This window comes from Mustela nivalis (assembly GCF_964662115.1).
Source record: "Mustela nivalis genome assembly, chromosome: 4".
NCBI classification, from domain to species: Eukaryota; Metazoa; Chordata; class Mammalia; order Carnivora; family Mustelidae; genus Mustela; species Mustela nivalis.
The window spans coordinates 135,069,660-135,086,855 of NC_139023.1; the positions used below are offsets into that span (position 1 = coordinate 135,069,660).

At 34.1% G+C, this 17,196-nt stretch overlaps 1 protein-coding gene and 1 long non-coding RNA gene across 2 annotated transcripts in view; one reads left to right on the forward strand and one right to left on the reverse strand.

The window, feature by feature from the left end:
• Positions 1 to 17,196, reverse strand: part of SPOCK3 (SPARC (osteonectin), cwcv and kazal like domains proteoglycan 3) — a 504,243-nt gene that overhangs the window by 399,344 nt on the left and 87,703 nt on the right. The window lies entirely within an intron of this gene.
• Positions 1,024 to 17,196, forward strand: part of LOC309862887 — a 65,459-nt gene continuing 49,286 nt past the window's right edge. Inside the window, exon 1 of the long non-coding RNA XR_014310772.1 lies at positions 1,024 to 1,162. This is a non-coding gene — a long non-coding RNA (uncharacterized lncRNA). The remainder of the gene's footprint in view (positions 1,163 to 17,196) is intronic.

Sequence of the window (17,196 nt, forward strand, 5' to 3'; positions counted from 1 at the left end):
CTCCTTAATCCTCATCACCTATTCAGCCCAACCCCCACTGTTCCTTATAATTAACAGTCTGTTTCTGGATTTGCATCTTTTTTTTCCCTTTGCTTTTTTGTTTCTTAAATTCTACATATGAGTAAAGTCATATGGTATTTGTCTTTCTCTGACTTATTTTGCTTAGCACTCTGCTCTCTAGCTCCATCCATGTCATTGCAAATGGCAAGATTTCATTCTTTTTATGACTAATATTACTGTGTGTGTGACTAATGTTCCCATATTACTATTTTTAGTGCAGTTATAAATGGTACTATTTTCTTAATTTCTCTTTCTACTCCTTTATTATTGGTATATAGAAATGCAACAGATGTCTGTACATTTATTTTGTTTCCGGTGACTTACTGAATTCATTTTATCAATTCTAGCCTTTTTTTTTTTTTTTTTTTTTTTTTTTGGTGGTATCTTTAGGTTTTCTATATATAGTATCTGGTCAGCTAAAAATAGTGAAAACCTATTTCTTCCATACTGATTGGGGATGCCTTTTACTTCTTTCTGTTGTCTGATTGTTATGGATAGAACTTCTAGTACTATTTTGAATAAAAGTGGTGTAAGTGGACATCCTAGTCTTTTTTCCTGACCTTGGGAGAAAAATCTTTTTCTCCATTGAGGATGATGTTAGCTATTGGTTTTTCATATGTGGCCTTTTTTATAATGAGGTATAGTCCCTCTGAACCTACTTTGTCGAGAGTTTTTGTCATCAGTGGATGTTTTATTTCATCAAATGTTTTCTCTGCATTGACTGAGCAAACTGGAAATAAATCCCACTTGATCAAGGTGAATTTTTTTTTTTTAATTTGTTGTTGAATTCAGTTTGCTAGTATGTAATTGATGATTTTTGCATCACTATTCATCAGGAATATTGGCTCGTAGTTCTCTTTTTTACTGGTGTCTTTATCTGGGTGGTATCAAGATAATGCTGGCTTCATAGAATGAATCTGATGTTTTCTTCCTTTTCTTTCTTTCTTTTTTTTTAATATTTAATTATTCATTTGACAGAGAAAGAAAGATCAAGAAAGCAGTGGGGAGGGGCAGCAGGAGAAGGAGAAGCAGGCTCCTGCTGATCAAGTAGCCCACTGGGCCTTGATCCTAGGACCTGAGATCATGACCTGAGCCAAGGCAGGTGCGTAATTGACTGAGCCACCCAGGCATCTCTTTTCCTTCCTTTTCTATATTTTGAAATAGTTTGAAAAGAATAGCCAATAAGTCTTCTTTAAATGTTTGGTGGAAATTACCTGTAAAGCCATCTGGTCCTGGACTTTTGTTTGTTGAGTTTTTTGATTACTGATTCAATTTTAATTCTGGTAACTGGTCTGCTCAAATTTTCTATTTCTTCCTGTTTCAGTTTTAGTAATTTATGTTTCCAGAAATTTATGCATTTCTTCTCCATTTTCCAATTTGCTAGCATATAGTTTTTCATAATATTCTCTTACTCCTACTATATTTTATCCATAGTGCTAAATTTTAAAAAAATATATATTTCCCTAAATTTATCCTTTTACTGGATAGTTTCTTCACTAGAATATATCCTCTTTTTTTTTTTTAATTTTTATTTATTTGACAGAGAGAGATCACAAGTAGGCAGAGAGGCAGACAGAGAGAGAGAGAGAGGGAAGCAGGCTCCCCACTGAGCAGAGAGCCTGATGCGGGACTCGATCCCAGGACCCTGAGATCATGACCTGAGCCGAAGGCAGCAGCTTAACCCACTGAGCCACCCAGGCGCCTGAATATATCCTCTTTGAAGGCATGGATTTCTGTGTTCCTATTTACTGTTACTAGAAAAGGGCCAGGCAGGTAGCACAGAATAAATACTTGTTGAATAAATTGATGACAGATCTTGAGACAGGTACTGATCAGGCTATACACAGCTGTAACTGAAAGACAAAAGGTAGTACTTCAAAATAAAAACAAACAAACAAAACCACCTTATCTCTTTCACCTTATCTCATGACTGAGCAGGCAATAGAGAACTGGTAGGTCAGTGGGGCAGCACTGATGATTTATGTAGCTTCTAACATATTGCCCTGTCATCTTCCCTGTATTGGCTTCATTTTACAGTCTAAGATGCCCTCACTTCTGATTTTCAGTTAGAGGGAGGAAAGGAAAAGAGAAGTGGAGGGCATGATCTTCTTTCCCTTCCAGAGCCCAACCCGAAAGTTGTATACCTTATTTCTATTTATATATCATTGACAGTAACCTACTCAAAATAAATCTAACCTTAGCAGAAGATTAGAAATGCAAACTTACACTTAGTTACTAAATACTTAGCTAAAAAAAAACAGGCAAACAAACAAAAAAGGTGAAAATTTTAGTAGATAACACAGGCAAAATTTTTGCCCAATCTTCTAACACCCAACCCTGTTTAAGTACAATGACTGGCACCTAAGGCAAAGCCCGTCAATCCAGTCTGATGGAAATCCTGCAAAGAAACCTGATTGCTGACACATTGACAAGCTTGATGCCTCCATGAGTTTGCAACTCTTGAAATACTCAAAAACAGTCTTCAAAGGGCTAGCAATCTCCTTCCCAAGTCCTCTCTACCTCAGCTAGTCTAAGCTTGCCTATCACTCATCCTTCCGACCAAGTACTAGTTAGCATATGACTTATTCAAAAAAAAAAAAAAAAAAGACACAAATGCAATAAAATCAGCAAAACCTATTGGCTTTTATTTGTTCCAAGCATTGGAGTCTTACAACTTCCATTTTCAGCCCCTGACTTCTCTTTCTCCCCTGACTTTTCTCTCCTTACAGAGTCTCACACAGTTTTGGGTGGGAAAAACAAGCAAAACAAAATAAAACAAAAACTTGCCCTGTGTTTGGACCCAAATATCTCCCTCTCTCTTTTTCTGGCAACTCCACCCTTATCCTGCAAGGACACCCCAGACATGTCCAGCTGAAAGATGGTTCAGATTTCTGAGAATCACCTACAGAAAGGTCAAGTGGTTGAAGAGAATTTATTTATTTATTATTTATGTTCTAGGGGGAAAAAAAATCAGTAAAAGGAGATATGATATAATGGTTTCCAAGAAAGTGTTCCTGAAGGGTAGAACTAAGGTTTGATCTACAATCAAGTATTATCACTTTCTTTTACATGAAATGTGTAAGCAGATATTATTTTTTTTTAAAGTTTGGTATTCTAACTTAATAGAGAATAGCAAAACAAAAGACCAAAGCAAAAACAAACATACAAGCAAAACATACACACTTATCTTTATACTTTGAGGTACTTCCAAGACTACTTTTTATATCATAGGAAAAAATAAATCAAGTACACCACCTAAAAGGCAGCAAGAACAAAAGCAAAACAACCAAAAAAGTCTGTGTTGGGAAATTTCTTAGTTGGTAACCAATTATTCACCTAATGGAAATATACAAGAAGAGAGTGATGATAAATAACAATACCTTGGGTAAGTTGAGGAAAAAAAATTAAAAATTGGCCTAAGCTCCTCCAAACTGTAACTTCCCTTTATAGCAGAGACAAAAGGAAAATATTAAAATAAATTATCACATACCTATAACAATAATCCCAAGAAAGACCTTGGAAACAGCATGTGACATTTAATAGCTCCTTGATGCTCTAAACATGGAAACCCTCTGACTTCCTAAAGAAACTTACAAAATCAATTACCCCTTCCTCTTCTGGAATTAATTACACCTTTCCTCCTGTGTCTTCAGACTCTCACCTTACCAGATCTGTACACTCAGCAGATAAAAATGTTGAAGCTTTTTTCCATCCATAAATTGCAAAAAGTATTCAGATCTTCTACTTTGTCCCCTGCATACTCAAGCATTTGAAAAGCTCTCTACTTCTCCTTCCATTACCTCATAAGCCCAAAGCCATCTTACTACTATCAGGACCACAGGATCACTTTACCAAAACTCTTATAACTTTAGTTCCCTTATTGCCAAAACTAGACTTTTTATCCCTTATCTTACTGAAACTGTCACATCTCACTTTGTAAATCTCATTTCCCTTTTGATTCTTCTCCACATGAATTCTTGGGACACCACCATTCACCACACTGTGCAACAAAGCAGTGGCCTTCATCTTCTCAAAATCCATCCCTCTGGCTCCTACGTTCTGTGCCAGTAGTGCATTTCTATATGACACTTGCTCTACTCCCAACTGCCATGTCCATGAGAGAGTCTGAAGCCCACTCCATATGTGTCATTAATCTCTTCTGCCAGATCTAACAGGAACATCTACTCTATCCTAGCAGCCATCCCTCAGACCCATCCTGGATGGAGGGCTCAAGTGTGATGTCTTGGCTTTCCTGGATTCCTGTGGGCATCAAGGCACCGGACTGAGGTGTTAAATGAATTTTTGAGCAATGACCCTTATGGCCCATTGCATCCCTGACCCGTACTCATTATTTGGTGGCTGTCTTCCGCTGTCATCAAACCCCTAAACATTGAAAGAACAGGAGGGCCATGAGAGTATGAATGGTACATAATGGTGATTTTCGAAGGATTGATTCTGATCAGTATGTTCAGCATTACCCAGGAAAATGCTAGAAATACAAATTCTCAAATCTCACCCCAGACCTACTCACTTAGAAACTCTAGAGGCAGGCCCTAGCAAACTGTATTTTAACTAACCCACCATCTGATTCTAATATAGGTCCAAGTTTAAAAAAACAAAACAAAAAGAACACAAAAACAACTGTTTCCTACCAGGATTAAGTGCTAGCATGCTGGCTCCAGACACTAGAATCAGCCCTCAGTAACACCTGTTTGTTTCCCTGTCTCCACAATCATCTGCTCACCCTCATGGATGGAGGTGGCACAGCTCTCCTTAGTTCCTGTCACTGTTCCTTGCCAGCGTCCCACCTCATCTTTTTCATCCTGTTCCATTTAATGCTTGGGCAGTCCCTCTTCTACATCTCTGATCTATTCCATTTGTAATGCCAAGCATTCTTTTTTTCTCTCTTCTCTCTACCTTTCCCTTCTCCTTCCTTTTTCAGGCAATACCTTCTTCTTTCTTTGTTATTCCAATTATAATGATATTTTAAAAATACAATAGTTACAGAACAGACTGTTACGTAGCATCATAAAACACACAGTCAATAAACACACTTAAAATATGGACTTGAGAATTTGCAAATTTACAAGTCTGTATTTCAACTGCTGAAGAATCTAAATAAAAAAAAATAAAATATAAATTTGCCATAATGAAAAGAGGGAAACTATTGATTTTTAAGTTGCATAGATATTTAGAATAGAAATTATTTAAAATCTGTGCTGAGATTTCTTGACCTCAAATTGTGAGGTGTTGGTTTCATTATCATTTGGGCTTCCATAATGAAAATCTGGAAGTCATCTAGTTATGATGGGTTGTTTCAGTGGTGTCTGGAGTGAATCTAAGGATAAAACATATTTCCAAATATGATTTCCAAAAATAAAGTTAATAAAAGAGTTTTTAACTAGCAAAGATACATTATTTTAATTAGACATCAAAATTTGGGACCTTATTTTTTTACTAGGGAAACGCATCTAAAATACTACTACTAAACAACATCAGAATATGAGAAATACAATGCAAAGTCAGTATAGAGAAAAAAAGATGTGAAACCATTCACTATAATACCACAAATTTCTGATAGTTGGCACTCATTACCAATATTTTAACCTAAGGTGAATTTCATGAACTTCAAATAAAAGGGGTGTGCAATTTAGATGTGCTTGTACTTTAAATATCTTTCCACCAGAAATTTGCAATTAAATGTCACATTAGTCTGTGTAAAATCACTATTAAAATACATATATATATACACACACATATATATATGCTACTTTAAATCAGTGTGTCTTGCAGTCAGTAAAAATACGTTTTATAAGGAAATGATTGAATTATAGAATACTATATTATAAAAATGTCATTAGGAAATTTTAGATCCCAATATAGTTTAAAATAATAAAATTGAATATTTGAAAGATGTTTTAACTGCAGATAGAAATATTACTAATAAGCAGTTATAGGTGTCATTTGTAACTATGTTCATCAAAGCAAATATACTAAATCCATGCACAGTTTTGAGACTCTGGAACTAATGATGGACAAAAATCAACAAACCCCAAATGGATCATATACCTGAAATTTTTATGATTTAAATGATCCTAAGACCCAGATATTTGCAAATTCTATAAATCAATTACATGCACACACATACACACACACACACACACACAGAAACATGCACAAGATCTCATGGTGGGTGAAAGAACCATTTATCTTCGTTATTTGGGGCTAAAATTTTGTTTATTCCCCCAGCACATTGAAAATTAAATTATTAAAACAATAAACAAAAGCAAATGAACCAAGCTAAATACAAAAATATTCTAAGCCATGACATAAAAACCAGAACTGGTTCAGATAACAGTTCTATGACATTAACTCTTCTGATAACTTCAGGCCACTCTGCTTCAAACATTTCATGTATGGTTCTTGCACTCCTTTATGCCATGGGACTATTCTGGGTTGGAAACAATTTAGACGTTATTCAGACATGGGTAAAAAATAAGATACACATTCAAAAGAAATAATGAAAAAATAACAAAAAAGAGCCCACAAGGTTTAAGTACTATTAATTTCAAAAACGAAGAAAAATCATCTGCAATTTGTATTCCTATAATATGTAGTACATCTGTAAGCATAAGATTTCTCATTAGAAAATTTTAATGAAGCCCAGGTGTTTAACATTTGAAATTTAATTTTCCACCCAGCATCTTTCCAAAAATATTTGTAGAAAATGAGAAACATAAACAATGGCACCAATAAAAAATGACTCATTCTATCAACTATCCTCTCAAAGACTCATCATATTGTGAATTTTTTTTAAAGTTTATATTTGGTACCCAATGTCATATAGAATTTATTCCTTTTCTTACAAATTATTTTTAGTCAAATAGTATGAAAGAAAGAGATTTATACATTAGTTTTATTTAATCCACAACAACAAACTATGGTAAACCTTCTTTTTTTTTTCAAACCTGTAAAATTTTACTCAACTCCTGAAATATTTCATAACAGAGATGAGTATTTATCTTTCAATGTTCAAAAATGAGAAATCCCATTTGGGTATATCTCTAGGTGTGCTTTTTCCATACAGTCTTTTATTTTTTTCTAAATGTTTATTTACATTAGAGAGAGAGAGAGTGAATGAATGAGCGGGAGAGGGAGAGAAAATCTCAACAGACCCTGAACTGAGCAGAGAGCCCAACAGAAGGCTTGATCTTAGGACTCTGAGATCATAACCTGAGCTGAAACTCAGAGTTGGACACTTAACTGACTGAGCTACCTAGGCACCATTTCTATACAGTCTTTTAAAGGTGTGTCTTAACATGTGAAAATCTTTAAGATTATAAATGTATACTATATGAATTTTGTAACTATTAAAGTTGTTTTTAATCTTCTTTTGAAAAATTCCTAGAATTCAAGTATGTCTTTCAAAAACTTTAATATTTAAAGACTATGTTAATTTCCTATGACTGCTATATTGCTGGTTTGCAACCCTGAAGGTTTCCTTAGTGAAATCTGAAACTGGCCCCCACATACAGAGGACTGTGAGCGACCAAAGACAGAAGTAGATGATTCCGGATTGATAGGTAGCAGTTTTAATAAACAAGGGAACTTACATATGAGGCTGTCCTGGGTAGCCCCAAAACAAGAAGATTTCCACACATGTCCACTAGGATCTTAAAAGTTTAGGGGTGCCTGGGTGGCTCAGTCAGTTGAGCATAAGACTCTTAATTTCCCCTCAGTTCATGATCTCAACGTTGTGAGAGGGAGCCCTGCATCAGACTGCATATATTTAAAAAAAAAAAAAAAGTTTATATAGAGGATTTAACTGTATTTAGTTATTTATTCTCAACAAAATCTTGCTCTCTCTCTCTCTTTTAATAATATTTTATATACTTATTTGAGAGAGAGTATGATAATGAGCATTGGGGAGGGGCATAAGGGGAGAGAGAGAGAGAGAGAGAGAAAGAGAGAGAGAAGCAGACTGCCCACTGAGCAGCAAACCCAATGCAGGGCTGGATCTCAGGACCCGGAGATCATGGCTTGAGCCAAAGGCAGACACTTAACTCCCAGAGCCACCCAGGTGCCCCCAAATCTTGCTCTGAACACTTTACTCAATAGGTTCAAGAACACCTTATTTATACAAGACTGCATCCTTGAAAGGGCTGTTAGCATGGGAATAGTAGTTCAAAGGTACATTTCAAGGACAAGGGAGTGTGTAAGATTTTCCTAAGATTTTTGACTTAAAATCTGCAAAGATCCTTTATTCCAAATAAAGTGACATCCCCAATTTCCAGAGATTTGACATGGGTATACCTTTTGGGGGAACACCATTTGACTTACAACAGAAACTAAACATTATTATTGTTACATAAAAATTTTGTTCTGATTTGTGATAAGAAAAATATTGGCCCCTGAAAGATGTTCACATTCTAATCCTCGGAGTATGTTACATTATAATGCAAATGGGCTTTTGCAGACACAATTAAGTTAAGGATTTTGAGATGGGAAGATTGTCCTGGAATACCCAGATAAACCCAATCTAATCAAAAGAATTAGAGGGAAGCAGGAAGGTCAGAGAAAAAGATGTGGCTGTGCAGGCAGAGGTCAGAGTGATAGGTCCATAAACCAAAGCATGAAGGCAGCCCCTAGCACATAGAAAAAGCAAGGAATGGATTCTCCCCTACAGCATCCAGATAAACATAGCCCTTGATTTTAACCTTATAAAACCATTTCAGACTTCTACTTGCAGAAATGTCATATAATAAATTTGTGTTGCCTTATACCACGAAGTTTGAGGCAATTTGTTATAGGGCATTGGAAATAACACACTAGGAAACTTTTTTTTTTTTAAGGTATAATAAAGTTGTATATATTACTTTAAGAACAGAGCCTGAGTTACCATGGTTTTAATTTACTGCTAGGGCTATGTGATTTGAGAAAAGTGAAGTAAAGCCTATTCTATTTTTACTTACAGGAATTATTTTACATTAGTTAAGTTCAATGTTAACATAATCAAGAATTTGAATTTTGTTTTGTTTTGTTTTCCCTTGGCTTCTAGATAATAACTGTGTTTAATCCTACAAAAAGATACATAACAGATGGACACAGCATTTTGTAGGGTCACTCTTGTGAGTCCATGCCCTCTCAGTAAGGCAGTGTTTTAAAATTCTCCTGTCTTTTAAAAAGATTTTATTTATTTATTTGACAGAGAGAGTGAGCACAGGCAGACAGAGTGACAGGCGGAGGCAGAGGGAGAAGCAGGCTCCCTGCTGAGCAAGAGCCTGATGTGGGACTCATCCCAGGACGCTGGGATCATGACCTGAACCGAAGGCAGCTGCTTAACCAACTGAGCCACCCAGGCGTCCCTCTCCTGTCTTTTAAAACTATGAAATAAATAGGTATACTTACTCAAAAATCATTTGACAGCATGAATAGTTAAATTTTTTAAAAACCTATTTTTCTACTTCAAAATAAGATCAATTAACATTAAAAATCAAGATTCCAGCGTGCTACCTTTGTTATATCTTGCCTTATACTTTTGATGGCTTCTAGACTTTGTATTTAAATTTTCCTAGAGAAAGAAAGTAGCATATTTGGTGGAGAGAAGAGGTGGTAAGAAGTACAGATATTAAATAAAATCTTTAAAAAAAAATAGGGGGGGGCGCCTGGATGGCTCAGTGGGTTAAGCCGCTGCCTTCGGCTCAGGTCATGATCTCAGGGTCCTGGGATCAAGTCCCGCATCGGGCTCTCTGCTCAGCAGGGAGCCTGCTTCCTCCTCTCTCTCTCTGCCCGTCTCTCTGCCTACTTGTGATCTCTGTCTGTCAAATAAATAAATAAAATCTTAAAAAAAAAAAAAAAAGAAGTACAGATATTAATGGCCTGGTCTCTCCATATAATTTTTGTTTGTTGTAATTTTTCCATACCTATATTATTTTAATAGCATGAAAATTAAATCTGACTGGTTATTCATATTATAGCTTGTATAAATATATGTCACATTAATTTTTTTTTTATTTCACACACTTTAAATTCTACCTTATAGCACTTTAATTTACATTTTAAATTTTAGTTTCCGAGTATCACAAACGTTAATTTCCATTTTAAAGTTAAAATTCTATCTCGGAGGTTATCGAAGTATTCAAAGGTACTAAAAATTATATTTACCATTAATTAGAAGAGTCTATGTTGTTGCATATATTCTTTCAGTTGTTGTTATATTGTCCACTTGGCCTCATTATATTAGGCGTCCTTAAAAGTAATATGGAAGAGGGGTGTCTGGGTGGCTCAGTGTGTTAATGCCTCTGTTTCAGCTCAGGTCATGATCTCAGGAATCGAGCCCTGGATTGGGCTCTCTGCTCAGCAGGGAGCCTGCATCTCTCTCTACCTGCCTTTCTGCCTACTTGTGATCTCTCTCTCTGTGTCAAATAAATAAATAGTAAAATTTTTTAAAAAACATAATATAAAAAAATACTTATGGAACAATTCTACTTTAGAAACTTGGATTATTTCTCCATTTCATTTATTGACTTTTCCCTAGTGCTTTGGTCAGCATTATTTAATACCTTATGCCTAGTTCTATTTAGAGTTTACAGATCCATAAAGTGAGAAAGACCAACCCCAACACTATTTTGGCTTGTGAGTAGAACATAAGGGACTATTTTTAAGGGCATTTGTTGCCTCGAATTTCCTTCCATAAATATATAATGGTTAATTCTTAGATTTGAATACTTTCTCAATATAATATAATAAAGTCTAAAAGAAAAGTGAAAAAGCCATTCATTCTATCACTTAATCTATAAGGGCTAACAATGCATATATTGAAGACATCTTGTTTCAAGGCTTAATATCCATTAATATTCAAAATATACTAAAGATTTAGAAATTTTACAATTGCAACTTCAAAATTTGGTGCACAGTAAAGGAAAAAGAAATAATCCCTGTTCTCTCCATTTTTTCCAAAGAAAGTGCTTAGATCAAAAAGAATAGCCTGGGATTTGCCTCAGTGGAAGATAATAATTTTCAATCAGTTTCAATCACAAGTCGTTGTAATCTTCCTCATCTTTCAGCAGGCTCACTGGAGAGAGGTCGCTTGTCTTAGCCACTTAATAACATTCTACCAAGATACTATGTGAGTCATGTCATTGAGAATTGACCAGAAATTCCCAGCAATTCAAAACCAGGCACACAGGCAATATTTCACAATTTTTTTTCCAACCTAGACACATCAATATATTTCTTTCCCTATATAATATATGTGTGTTTGTATGCATGTGTGTGAAATTAAGTTAGGTTGTCTTAATCTAACAGAGACTCCAACACCAGTTTTAATGATTTACTGATGAATAAATATTTGTCAAGGGAATGACTGTATGAAAAAAAAAAAAAAATCATGTTCCAGTGTGCATAATGCTGCTCTAGGTGTCATTCCACCTCTGATTTGATCTATCAATGAGCAAAAAGAACAACCATATTTTTTCAGTGTATTATAGGAATAAACAATCCTCCTAAAACAACATAAAAGTAACAAAAGGACTATGGCACCCTCCAGCTACTCTCCAAATGTGCTTATGCCCAATACTTTTCCCTCTAAAGCACTGGTTCTCAAAACATGGACTACAGGGGTGCCTGAGTGGCTCAATTGGTTAAGCAGTTGCCTTTGGCTTCAGGTCATGATCTCAGGGTCCTGGAATGAAGTCCCACACCGGGCTCCATGCTCAGTGGAGAGCCTGCTTCTCCCTCTCCATCTCCTGGCTTATGCCCTCATCGTCTCTCTGTCAAATTAATAAATAAAATAAAATCTTAAAAAAAAAAACTACAAAACTAACAGAATCAGCATCACCTGGGATATTGTTAGATAAACAAATTTTAACCACATCCCAAACCAGTAAGTTGAGAAACTGCTGTAGTAGAGCCCAGGGATTTTCAAAGTCTCAAAGTCTGCATGAGACTCTAATGTAAGCTAAAGTTTCAGAACCACTATTCTATAACCATGTATGAACAGAAGATACCCGAATGTGTGTATGTGTGTGTGTGTGTGTGCTTGTTTTCTCACACTCAGAATTGCATTCTTGTAAATAGTACACACTCATTTGCTGCCTGGTTTCCAAACTACCATTTAATAATGGAAATACTACTATAAAATCAGCAATGAAAAAATATCAAGTAAACAAGGAACTATGTGCTATGAAAGTGTTTGTAGTGATTGAGCAACCACATCTCCACATTTGGCAGAATTCGGCTGGGAAGTTGTCACGGAGGGAGGCATCCCTCAATGTCATGTCTTCATAGAAGTAACCATTTTATTTTATTTTTTTAAGATTTATTTATTTATTTTAGAGAGAGCATGAGCATGAGTGGGAGGGGCAAATGGAGAGGGAGATAGAATTTCAAGCACACTCCATCCTGAGCTCAGAGCCTGCCAGAGGCTGGATCTCATGACCATGGGATCACAACCTGAGCCAAAACCAAGAGTTGAATTCTCAACTGACACCACCACCCAGGCTCACTAAAAGTAAACACTTTAAACAATAGTGAATTGTCAATAGAATATAAATCATATTTTATGTATTTTTTTCACATTTTACAGGAGACCCATTTTTCACTTAGAAAGTTTCCATGATGTTGTATAACAGGCCTCTACACTTTCCTGAGGTGCCTATATTTGGGGATATTTATATGAATGCACTGACAATACTAATTCCTTTCATACCTGAGTAATTTAGAGCCATCTAATTTCATATTCTCTCCTTATTCTGCAGTCACATTTCCATGTGAGTAGGTGTTGAGTGATGAGAATATTCAACTTTTATAGATTTTTTTACTCTTGTTAACTTTTGAGAACAAAAGCATAAAACTTTAATATTTTCCTGATGTTATCCAATGATATATTTGCCAAAATATCAGTAAAGGCTACACGTGAAACTAAGTTAATATGGATTAAACTTTGCTTTTCTAATATACTTGCTCATTGGAAACTTTAACTAGACAACAATGCCAATAAATGGAAATTTTACTATATTAAAATTATAAAGTATGTATTTTATAAGTTTTTTATTATAAATTTCTATTTCTATATACAAACTTTATGGTTATATTTTAATTGTGCAAATATGGGGCTATGTTCAATTGATCAGTCTATGTTAATCTTAGTTAATTTAGTTAGTTTTAAAGCTAAAACAAACATAATATGTAAATCATTATAATGTTTGTTGTATAATTAATAAGAAAATCAAACTGTGTGTCATCATCTAAAAATACTCAATATACAGAGAACATGATGAATAGGCCATAAAAATATCCTACAAAAATAAAGATATGACACAAAGAATATTTTCCCCCTTCCTTCCTAGTTCTGAGAGTACAAGTGCTTTTAAATTTCTTCTTAGGGCTTTTCTGTGGACCTTTATGACAATAACATATATATCTATAAAATTATAAAATAAATGTGACAATAAAAACATTTAAGTAAGGTGTGTAGTTAAAAGAGAAAGTGACATTTATTATAATATTAAAGATTTTATATATTTCAATCATATTTCCCAACATTGATTTTAATCACCAGTGTTGACTGCAATGGCAAATATCTATCAATCAAAACATTTTCAAATTTATTTACAATTAGTATTGTAGAGTTATTTTTGCTGACTCTCTGGTACTTCTTGCATATTTAGAGTTGCTGGAGATGATCTGTACAGCAAAAAAGTTGAGAAATATTTCACTTGTGATTTTTTTTAAATTCCAAACATGAGTGCTCACTCATATTAATAAATTTTTCAGTTGCTAAGGGAGTGCTGCACAATAGTATATTAGGGAAATAACATTTAGGAAAATTGGGCCATTTCCATTAGACTGTGAGTTCCAGGAGAGTAGAAAGTTTCATGCTATATTAATGGTGGGTTTCCTGTTTGAGGAAGGTGGCTGGTGCAGGGTATATGCTCAGTAATTGTTTGCTGAATAAATAGCTTTGATCAAGACATTTAACCACTTGGTATCTCAATTCTTACATCCATAAAATTAACATTTTTGATTACATAGCAGTCCAGCATTATTATTCTGGACTCACAGGGAAGCTATTTTGCCAAATACTTACTATAAGTAATTTTATGTATAATAAAGAACTGTCCAAAAATGAGCCCCTCATTCTTCTTCCTCTTTGTTAGGCATGTGCTTCTCTGAAGCTCACCTACAGAGGGCAGGGAGGAACTTGTACTCCCTCTTAAAACATCTTGAGGCAAGTACATACATACATACAAATGTAAATAGACACATACATAAGTAAAGTTAATAAAATTAAGAATCATAAGTCCTTACCGTGATTTTTTTTCTGAGTATTTCTCATCCATGGCATCAAGTGAAGAAAAGGACATGAATTAATAGAGTATGATAGATTTGATAATGTTACTGTTAGCTTTGCATCTTTTTAAGACTTTATTATGTAGGAGGATAAAATAGGTTTTAAAACCCATTACTTTCACTTAAAAATTGAAAATTAATATTACTTTGTATTGATTTAATTTTTAGATTGATTTTAATTGTTGTGTATATGCTATTTAAAATCTGAAATGAAATTTTAATTTGGCTATCTTAGCTATCTTATTACTGTAGCCTGACCTCATTCTTAACTATCATCAACAATTTCAAAAAGGACTCAATTTTTTTTGTTGTATATTTTTGTATTATACAGCTAAGTCATGGCCAATATGTAAAATACAGAAAAGGATAGGGATACAATTTTAAATATATATATATCAACAATAAAAAAATCTACTAAAATATTTTGATTTAAGTATGTTCTGTTTTTTACACTAGCGTATATTAAAATATTCATATTTTGATACAAAATAGTTTCAATACATATTTATGTATTCAAATTTATCCATCTGCTCTGATGTGAATCTTCTAGTAGTTTTAAGCTAAGGTGGTTCTTCTTTATTATGCAATCAAATTCAAATATCCATTTTTTCTAAGATATTTATGATATCTTTAATCTTTATATATTTAACATTTTTTTAAAATCTCAAATAAAAAAATCTCAAATTTATTTTAATATTAGTTTTGACATTAAACATATTCTAAATTTATCTTTCAATAAGTGACCAATTATCCCAGGACCCTTTCATTGAGAAATTACCATTCTCAAATTATTTTTTGGACAATTAGAATGCAAGGGCCTTGAAGGCCATTCCTGTTTTCCCCTGACATAATCAGGAACGACAAAGAGGGAGGTGAGGGGCTGGGTGAAGAAGAGAAGTGAGGAAACAATAAAAACTTACAAGTGTTAATCTGAGATTCTCTTATATCTAAATGTTTCCTTTAATGTGTAGCCTTATTTACAAAATTCCTGGATGTGAATGAGATTCTTCAACATTTTAATTATTTTAGTAGTTGTTTCTACATAGAGCAAAATTTTATTGAAGATTGATTTTGTCTTTGAAGAGACGCAGACAGAGCCTTTGGGAGATAATTGAAAAGCAGTACTTAGATTCAAGATTTCATTCATCTCTTCTTCCAGACTTGATATTTAATAACATTATTTCAGTAGAAGGAAAGACTGCTTACATTGCCATAATCCAGGATTACTCTGTAAGGGTCCTATGAGAAAAATACCATTGTGCACACAGTAAAAAAAAAATTATAAATAGGATCATATCACAAGAGCATAATGTTGGAAGATATAAATACTTGTTTTTTGCAGCTTACCCACCCACAATAAAGAGTGACCTTAAGGGGACTCAAGCTGGTTTAGCAATTAAGCTTCTGACTCTTGATTTTCAGCTCAGGTCATTAAGCACCCCAGGTGGGACTCAGCACTCAGCAGGGAGTTTGCATGGGGATTTTTCTTTTCTCTCCCTTTCTCCTTCTTCCCTCCCTTGCTTGCATTCTCTCTCTTTCAAATAAATAAGTTAATTTAAAAAAAAAAAAAAGTTACCTTAGGAAAAAGCATATTTGCATGGGTAAGACACTCCTGAAAATATTATTGCTTTTTCAAAAAGGAAAAGAACAAATAAAAAAATGAAGAAGAGATATACTGGAAGGACGTTTTTATCCCAGATATTTTCTCTTCCAAATACTTAACAGTAGTTAGTCATGCAAAGAGAAACAAGTAAAAACAAAATCACAAGAGTGGAGTAAATTAATATAGATCTATGATATTCAATTAATATAACTTACATTTTAATTACTTCATTATGTTTTCAACAACAAAAATGGTCAACACTACAGCATTGAAAGTTCTGTTAGAAGGTTAGAATGATGGAAAATTTCACTTAATAGAATCACTTTTAAAAAAGACCTTACTTCTAAGTTGCTTTTCTATAATATGAGTGATTCTGGCAGAAGTCTTTAAATTCTAAACCCATGCTTCATTTATTAAACCCATATAATAGATACATTCATCTAATGATCCATTTAAAACCACATAAGAAATCAGATTAAAAAGCTGAGTGTGTAAATCTAAAGACATTATTATATTAACCAATTTTTCAGAAAGTGATTACAAAATAATTTATTTGTTCATCATTGAATGTTATTCACTCAACTGATACACAAGCATGACTGAGCTACAGAAAGAAGAAAGAAATGAAAAAGGATACACGTATAAATTTGTTTCTAAACATGGCTTAAATTTCTGTAAGACACTAAATAATTCTAATGGAAAGAACAGAAAGTAACTCCAGAAAAACTATGAATTTAAAATTATTGTCACTCTGCATGTTACATTTGTCTAGAATAGAGACATTTGAGCCAAGAAAGAAGACATGTTAAATAATATCATCAATTTCTTGATATACTTCTAATGTATAAAATAACTTTTATTTCTCTTTAAATGTAAAAATGACTATGACCATAAGGATTTTCAAAATAATACGATCAAAATAAAAGTTTTCTTAATACAATCAGCAATTACATATTGTACAGGCATTTTTTTTTAAGATTTTATTTATTTATTTGACAGACGGAGATCACAAGCAGGCAGAGGAGCAGGCCCAGAGAGAGGAGGAAGCAGGCTCCCTGCTGAGCAGAAAACCCAATATGGGGCTAGATCCCAGGACCCTGGAGATCATGACCTGAGTCGAAGGCAGAGGCTTTAACCCACTGAGCCACCAAGGCGCCCCTTGTACAGGCATTTTTGTGAGA